Raw genomic sequence first — 8,405 nt, forward strand, 5'->3', positions numbered from 1 at the left:
AAAATCCATTCGAAAATGAATGAGTATTTGAAGCTGCAGACAAGCTGATCACGCGGTTGATCTTTATATAGAGTAAGTACACGAGAGCAAACTGCGCAGCAGCCATACATCTTACCTTCAAGTCCGTTTGTAGGGCCGCGGTCTTCGTCGAATGCACAAACTATATTTTATTTCCCGTCGTCCGGAGGAATCCGCACAGCTCGTATCAACCCATTGAAAACCGGATGTTGTTCGAATGGGTCCAGGCCGGGGTGTTGTCCCGGTGGTGTACGTTTCTTCGTTTGGCCGGTGGCGAAGGCGGTAGGGATTCGCTGAAAGGAAACAATTTGGAAAACGTGGAAATATTAGTTTTCGTTGCCTACGCACATGGTTCCCTTTTCGGTCGATGGGGGGTTCAAAAATAAGGAAATAAATTAACAAGCGATGCGTGGGTGATGAGTGAAAGCGTATGCATGCCGGCAATCAATATGTTTATTAATGGCTTTCGGTGAAAGATTCTTGAATTATGAATCAATTATGGGAAATATCTGGAATGCCAGATGGAAAGTACGGATTGTAAATTTATCAGCGGACCGTCAAAATGTGTTTGTTTCTTTTGATTATACAGGGTGTTCGGTTCCTTAGTGCAAATAATTTAAGGGGCGATAGAACAACTCTCTCTTTGACACCAATTTTCTATCTTTTTTAGTTTTGTCGCAATTTCGCACTAAAAAAATCATGTTGGGTTGTTAATTAACGGTTGCGTAAAATATGAATTCAACCCCACCGTGCGTTGCTGTTGACCTCTGTTTGCAACGCGCATAGCAAACTTGATCGCCACGCGGAGTGACGGTCTGATAAAAGCGATAAGTGAGACGATAGGCATCTTTTGGTTAAACAAAACAATATACTTTATTACGTATTTTTTTAAATAATAAGGGAAACCCCGTAGGAAAACACAAGTTTTTGACTCGTTTATCCCTAAAATGTGTCTAAATGCAGCTTACTTAACGTAAAAATGACACTATTAAGTAGTAAATTTAACAAGCTGTCCAATGAAGGCACTTTTGTGCTAAATGGCATAGTTTTTTTAGTTAGAGCCAATTTATGGCAAGCATAGACCAAAACAGAAAAAGTTCAATAACTCAGTAATCACAACAATTTTTTACTTCAAATATGATGATCTTCTATCGCCCTTAAATTATTTGCACTAAGGAACCGAACACCCTGTATATTTTAGCTAACATTTCATAGGTCATTAGAAGAAGATCAAGTTACGTCAATTATGTAATATGAGTAAACTTCATCAACATGGCAACAGCGACAGATCTATCATATGTCGCACGCGACTTGCCACCAAGCTCGCACAAAGCTATTGGTATCAGCAAAAAATAGCACACAGCCATAGCCATAGCAACTTTCCTGGACTCTTACTAAAATTTGATCCCCGCGAGAATCTCCTCTACCGCTATCCGTATAACTCACTTATGTTTGTATAATGTCCACTCAACGTAGGGCAATTATGCGTTTAGCAGTAGTGTTGCTATCTCAAATTAAGTCCAAACGATAGACTGAAAGTCAAACACACGACGCCAAAGTGAAATGGTTTATTTACCCATATTGAAAAGTTATGGAACGATCGTCTCCCTGCTTGGAAAAACAATAGCTCACATTTGAGTATGGCAAAAGGGGCCAATATGGGCGACCACACCAATTGCTTTGTAAGCTAAACGTGTTCGAACGATCCGAGTAGTTTTTTATCGTTTGTTTGTTTGGAAACACTTGTGTTGACATTTTGCCATTCGCGTGCGCACGCCCTTATGAATGTGATGCTTTGATCAGAGCCATGTGCCGCGTTCTAGTTAGGGGACGGATAGGATCTTGTACGCAAACATTCGTCAGCCGTCAGCAAAGACTGTCTGGAAACTTGATCGTCATTTACAGTTGCTGTTAACGTAACACAGTGAGTACGATGAGTATGGGGCGTCTTGTGGCGTCTGATGGAAAGGTTCTAGATCAATGAACTACTGAATGGGGACGAGGTATCATTTTTATCATGATGTTTTGACTAACGGAAACTGCTTTGTCGAGCTAAATGTCCTTCCCTTTCTAGATTTTATCCATATAATGAAATGTTTTTGAACAACCACTGTTGAACCAAGTTTGTCCGTTATCTGAGTCGATGCTACGTTTTATTTTACAAATCTTTGGTCTACCACGTGGCATCTCAAAATACAGTCAACATCCAGGAAATGTTCCCAGGTAAGGCCCTTGGAGAACTCAATGTTCCCTTCTTTATCAGTTCAGTTCAATAATTTAGTATCTACTAATCCACATACCAATTTCCGACTGACTGTTTAGGTACAAACTCTTATCGTCAAAGCAATGACTAGTGCAAAAAGTCCCCACTGGCTGTTGTTGTTGTCGTTGAGTCATTCAAAATATTTGAAAGCTGTGCACATCGATCAAACGTGCTAACTGCAACCGTATACACTGCAACATTTACCCGAGCCGTTCACATCAGTCGCCTGAAACAATTAGCTAATATTCTGACCGTCGCAATTAACACCACAACGATTAACGTCAATCATACGCTCACCAAAGCAAACATATTGACGGGGATCGCTTTGTATCAAGCAAATTGTACACATCAAAAAATACATTTTAATATTACATCCAAAAGGGAGCACTTCAATCATGTCGAAAATCTCATGTAATTTGTATGGCAACAAAAATAAACAAATGCAGTAAAAGCAGCGTTTGCTTTTTGGCAAGTAATATTACACCATATTTTCAACACGATTGAAGTGCATCCACTTTGATGTGATATTAATATTAATTTTTTGCGTGTACTCATTCCCTCAGGATAGGTTTGACTCACGATCGACCATTTTACAGCAATGTGCAATTCAGCCAGGGTCGACACGTACCTACAGCTTAGCTTGCTCGAGCTATCGAAGCAAAACTAGTTGCACAACGATCAATGAGTTTGTACCGCCCACCGCTTACCGAAAATTCTGACCACGCTGGCCACCTGCAGCTGCTGCCACGTTGAAGGCCATTCTTTATGGCCAAAGCAGATCGGCGATCGTTGTCGTGTTGTATACAGTCAGTAAGTAATGTGCATGTACTTTACACGAGTACAAAAATGAAAACAAACCGCACCGATAAGTTTCCCCGTGCCCGGTGAATTTAATAAGAGGGAGGGAAATTTAACTAGAAGGTAGGATGGGAACCAATGGCAAGGTAGGAAAGGTTTGTTTTGATACGGAAATGAATGCTTATTCTAGACCGGGCATTTCTGTTAGACAAGTAACAGGAATACAAGATTGATGGTGACGGTGAGAAGATGAAATAGAGAGAAAGTAGTAAAGATAGCTTGGCGTGATGGCAGAAATAGAATCGCAGGAGGAATATTTAGGTGACCTCTACGCAACGACGATTTGGTGATCGGTTGAATGTAACGAGACGAGGTTTCTTTTTTGCGATGGTCAAAACAAACGAAATTAGATTGGACTGCCGAGTATGTTGACATTCGTATTCCTATATTAATGATCTTTTCATTGCAATAATGTACCATTGTACGATTTTGAACTTTTAGAGCTGTTGTTCTGAATAGGACTGGCTTCGGTGATGCCAGATTATTTTATGCCTTATTTTTTTGATAAGCCGGATTTTGAATAGTGTGCTTGCTTTCATATACTATATACTATATACTGTAGGCAAAAATGGTTGCTCTAAGGCCATCGAGCCTCTCACATCACATCGTACAATCTACGATCGTGTTGTCTAGGATTTCAAGACTTTTTATGGACAAATCGATTTCCCTTATCTTTGCTCGATAATACTCTTAAAAAACTTCTACATAACACTCTCTGCACTATTCTTTATATTGTTAATAATTCTCACAGTACCTAGAATTTATCCGAAAAATATTCCTGAAAAAAACACTTAGGGTTCTCTTCTGCATTTATTTAATATTCTCTTGAAATTCCCATTCAACTACCATAGGAATTCCTTCTTACTTCTGCTCAGAATTGCCATGAATTCTTTGGAAATCTCGTCATAATTTCAATGGAACTCACTTTTGAATTTTCAGACAATTATATCTGAAATATCCTTGGAACACACCTCGGAAGCCCTTTGAAATTGTTTGAGAATTTTCATTGGGATTTTAAATTTATTTAACTTGGAATTTTTCTTGGAATTGCCATAAAGTTTTCTATAGTTTTTGTTAAATGCTCCTAAGAAATCCATCAGAATTTTCGGTGAATTGATTTCAGAATGCCCTTTGGATTTCTCTTATGAATTCACTTGCAGTTCTCCTCACATTTATCTTCAAAATTTGTTTGGCATTTAAGTCAGAAGTCTTTTGGAATTGCTTTGGACTCCTGGAATTATTTTCAGATTTAATTGAAATTCTTCTTTTAGCATACTCCTTATGTATTCTCAGAAAATTCCCTTGAAATTATGCTCTAGATTATTTTTCATCTAGAAACTTTAAAAAAAAAATCCTCAGAATTTTAACGGATCTTTTCTTTGAACTTTTTTCTGAAGCTCTCCTCAAAATTATCGTGAAATAATCCTCAGAATTCTTCTCCAAATTTTCTCAAATGTCTTAGGAATTATCCTCGTTAAATGCTATGCATTTTCGATGATTTTTAAAAAAAAATCCTATTCGTAGTTTCCATGGAAATCTACTCAAAACTACCTTGGGATTAGGTTTCACATGGAATCTGGAGTACCTCGGAACTACATTGAAAGCAGATTTCACTTGATGTTTTTCTCACGTTCATCCCGCAACTCCGTTGGGGTGAGTTTCTTCGAAATTTAAATCCAATTACATGAGCCTTGATCAAAAATCTGGTTTGGTTGATTTTGTTTTCAAATCAATACCCAACACAATGAATCTTCATTCCAGATTCTTGAAAATATCTCCAGTAAAATTATTGTTAAGAACAGAATTTTAAAAAATACAAGTTGTTAAGTATAACATCTGTGCATATTATGTCCATGCTCCAGAACCTGAAAAAGGTAATCAGGCCTCTGAATTTGAAAATTGATTTGAAAATGAAGATACATCTGGTCGGGATGGATATAGTTATTAAGTTTACTGGGTGAAATAAAATAACGAGAAAAGAGAATTCAAATTATTCTGGAGTTCAGATCAAATGATCTACCACATCATCCAAGGCCCTTAGTAACTAATCATCTTCAAACAAGTTCATATAGATTATGCACATTATTTACGTTTCAATTCCATGTGTATAAGATGTTCTGAGTTCTGCAACTTGTCCAGGAGTTCAGGCTATTTGGTCTCTTGGATCAACCAAGTCCTGCACGACTTCCGGTTCCGTATAGGTATTTTTCGGGTTGGAAATGTTCTCGACTTTCCTGAGTATAGAGTATGATACTTGCCACACTAATTCTAAAATGGTACAGACATCGAAAGCTCTCAATTAATAACATCTAGAACACTAAGTTGAGAACATGCAATAAGCTAATATGCGATAAGCAATACGCTTAAAATGCGAAGAAGAAGAAGAAGAAGATTATAAACAACATTAACGTTACAATTTCATGTGTATAAGATGTGCTCGGTTCTCTCAATTGTCCCGGTGTTCAACGAACAAAGTACTTCCTTAAAGGTGATTTTACAGGACACCTTAGAATTTAAAAAATGTTTGATATTGATTCTCTTGTATTAAAAAATGAAGACTGGATGGAGAAAAAATATAATTTCGATCGTTTATACAATGCAGCAGAATTTGATCGTAATGTTTGGGGAAGTGGAGGACCAAACATCCGTCCAGGTTCAACTGTTTTTTATACAGACGGTTCAAGATTGAACAACCGTGTGGGGTAACTGGTCCAGGGATTGATATCTCAATATTCATGGGTTACTGGCCAACCGTATTCCAAGCAGAAATTCAAGCAATTCTTGAATGTCTGATAGTCAAGCAGCATTTAGCTTTAAAATCAGCAACATGCAATTCCAAACTCGTATGGGAATGTGCAATGTCACTTCAGAAATTGGCCTGTCAAAACCAAGTTAACTTATATTGGGTTCCTGGCCATTGTGGAATTGAAGGGAATGAAAAAGCCGATACGTTAGCCAGGCTAGGATCATCTCAGCAATTTATAGGACCAGAACCATTCTGTGGAGTTTCTACTTGTTCTCTTAAAATGGAGATCAAGAAATGGAAAAAAAAAATGAAAGTGCAGACCAATTGGAACAATACTTCCATTGCTAGGCAGTCGAAACGGTTCATAATTCCGAACTCCGAGCCATCGAAAGCTCTCAATTAATAACTGTGGAAGTGCATCTAGAAAACTAAGTTGAGAGCACGCAATAAGCTAATATACGATTAACAATAAGCTTGAAATATACCTCAAACTAGATTGTACGTGATGTGCAACACTCAATGAACATGTTTGGGTATGTGTCATCACTGAGGCCATCGCGCAGGCCTTGGTTGATCCGGTAGATTAAATAGTCTGAACTCCTGAACAATCTGGAGAACTTAGAACATGTTCCAACCAAGCAAGTTCATCTAGAATAGTCAAATTGGGTTTAATCAACATGGCACTGCATGATACGTTGCAAAAGATATCGTCGCTGCTCAGATTAAAATCGGTGTTTGTTAGTATAATAACTTCATAACTTTACCATATGAATTCTACATTGAAATCTCTTCAAAATTATGGGTCAAGAACACACATAATTTGATTGGTTTGCGGAGTAATCTGTATTCAAAGATATAACTTAGTGATTTTCCGGCAGAATAGCTCAAAATTTCCTAGTCACTCATCTAGTAATTCTCATAAAACATGTGTTCAAATTATTTTCTTTTCGGAACATATCTGGTAGATAAGTGTTTCGATACATGGAGGAAACGTCAGGTCAAAATATTGAAAAATAATAAACCTTTCACGGTATGAAAAAGGGCATTTTTTATAATGTGGATTCCTGGCAATAATTTGGCTCTTTACTATAGTTTGAATAACAAATTTAAAATTTTGATTAATTTGTTTGATTCTACATTATAAACGCTTTTAAATTGTAGTTCATGAACACGTAGAACTTGATTGGTTCCGGAGTAATCTCTATACAAAGATATAATTTCTAAACATCGAGGGAACCAAGCACAAATCCAAAAATGCCTTTCCTTAGAATATGAAAATTATTATGAATCAGATCTCCAAATGTAAACAACTATTAAACCGACCACATGTTTAAGAGAGCCTGAGCTAGTGGTGCAGTGGTAAGCGTGCCTGCTTCTCCCCTCAGTGTATCTGGGTTCAATCCCAGTCGAGGTCAATAGGATTTTTTAAGACATAAAAATGTCTGATCACGTCTTCCTTCGGAAGGGAAGTAAAGCCGTTAGTCCCGGCCCGGTTGATGGGTGCGATATCTATCAAGGTGTGGAAGCTACCTGGCTATTTGATTGCCGTCAATGGATGGCAATCCATGTCCGTCGGTGATTGAAATTGGATTGCGGAACAGAGACTGACATTAAGGTGAAAGTTAATGTCTTTCCGTTGATACTGAATCCACACAAGTTCAAACGACACCCAAATTCGAAATTTACCAATACCAATTAGAAAAATGGGAAGCATGGAATTTTTGAACATATTCGTAAACACAATATTATTGTATAATTATAATAATTCTACTATTGAAATGACAACTTCAATTCCAAGTTCATGGTAGTCCTATTAATGCTCAGAGAAGTCTTGCCGTAGTTCATGAAAGGCCTGTCGAACTTCAGCGAAGTCCTGATGAAGTTCAGAGAAGCCCTGCCGAAAGTCCTGCCGAAATTCAGGAAAGTCCTTCCGAAGTTCAGGGAAGTCTTGCCGAAGTTCAGGGAAGTTCTGCCGAAGTTCAGGGAAGTTCTGCGAAAATTTAGAGAAGTTCAGTCGAAGTTCAGGGAAGTGCTGCCGAAGTTCTGGGAAGTTTAGCTGAACTTTAGGGAAAATTTACCAATGTTCAGGGAAATTCTGCCAAAGTGATTTATTAGATTTTCGACTGGAATGTATGAAGATTTCTTATATATGGCTTTCTCATTCTAGAGTAATCCAAACAGGGAAATGTAAAACTGACTGTTTGGATTACCCAAGATTGAGAAAGCCATATAAAAGAAATATCGTGCCGAAGTTTTGAGAAGTTCTACCGAAGTTCAGGGAAGTTCTGCCGAAGTTCAGAAAAGTTCCTAGAAGTTCAGGGAAGGGCTGCTGAAGTTCAGGGAACTCCTTTCATTTCAATTCTTGGAAATCAGGGAAGTCCTGATGAAGTTTAGTGAACTCATGCTGAAGTTCAGGGAAGGCCTGCCGAACCTCAGGAAAGTCCTGCCGAAGTTCAGAGAAGTTCTGCCAAAGTTCAGGGAAATCCTGCCGAATTATCTAATTATCTTTAAAAATACCAA

General features: G+C 38.0%; 1 protein-coding gene across 1 annotated transcript in view; it reads right to left on the reverse strand.

The window, feature by feature from the left end:
• Positions 1-8,405, reverse strand: part of lama (lamina ancestor) — a 49,058-nt gene that overhangs the window by 20,807 nt on the left and 19,846 nt on the right. The window contains exon 2 of the mRNA XM_065234633.1: positions 116-311. The gene's annotated coding sequence lies outside the window, so the exon portion shown is untranslated. The remainder of the gene's footprint in view (positions 1-115; positions 312-8,405) is intronic.

This window comes from Ochlerotatus camptorhynchus, unplaced genomic scaffold (genome assembly GCF_037179485.1).
Source record: "Ochlerotatus camptorhynchus isolate MF236.1 unplaced genomic scaffold, CSIRO-AGI_Acam_v1.1 ptg000434l, whole genome shotgun sequence".
Lineage (NCBI taxonomy): Eukaryota > Metazoa > Arthropoda > Insecta > Diptera > Culicidae > Ochlerotatus > Ochlerotatus camptorhynchus.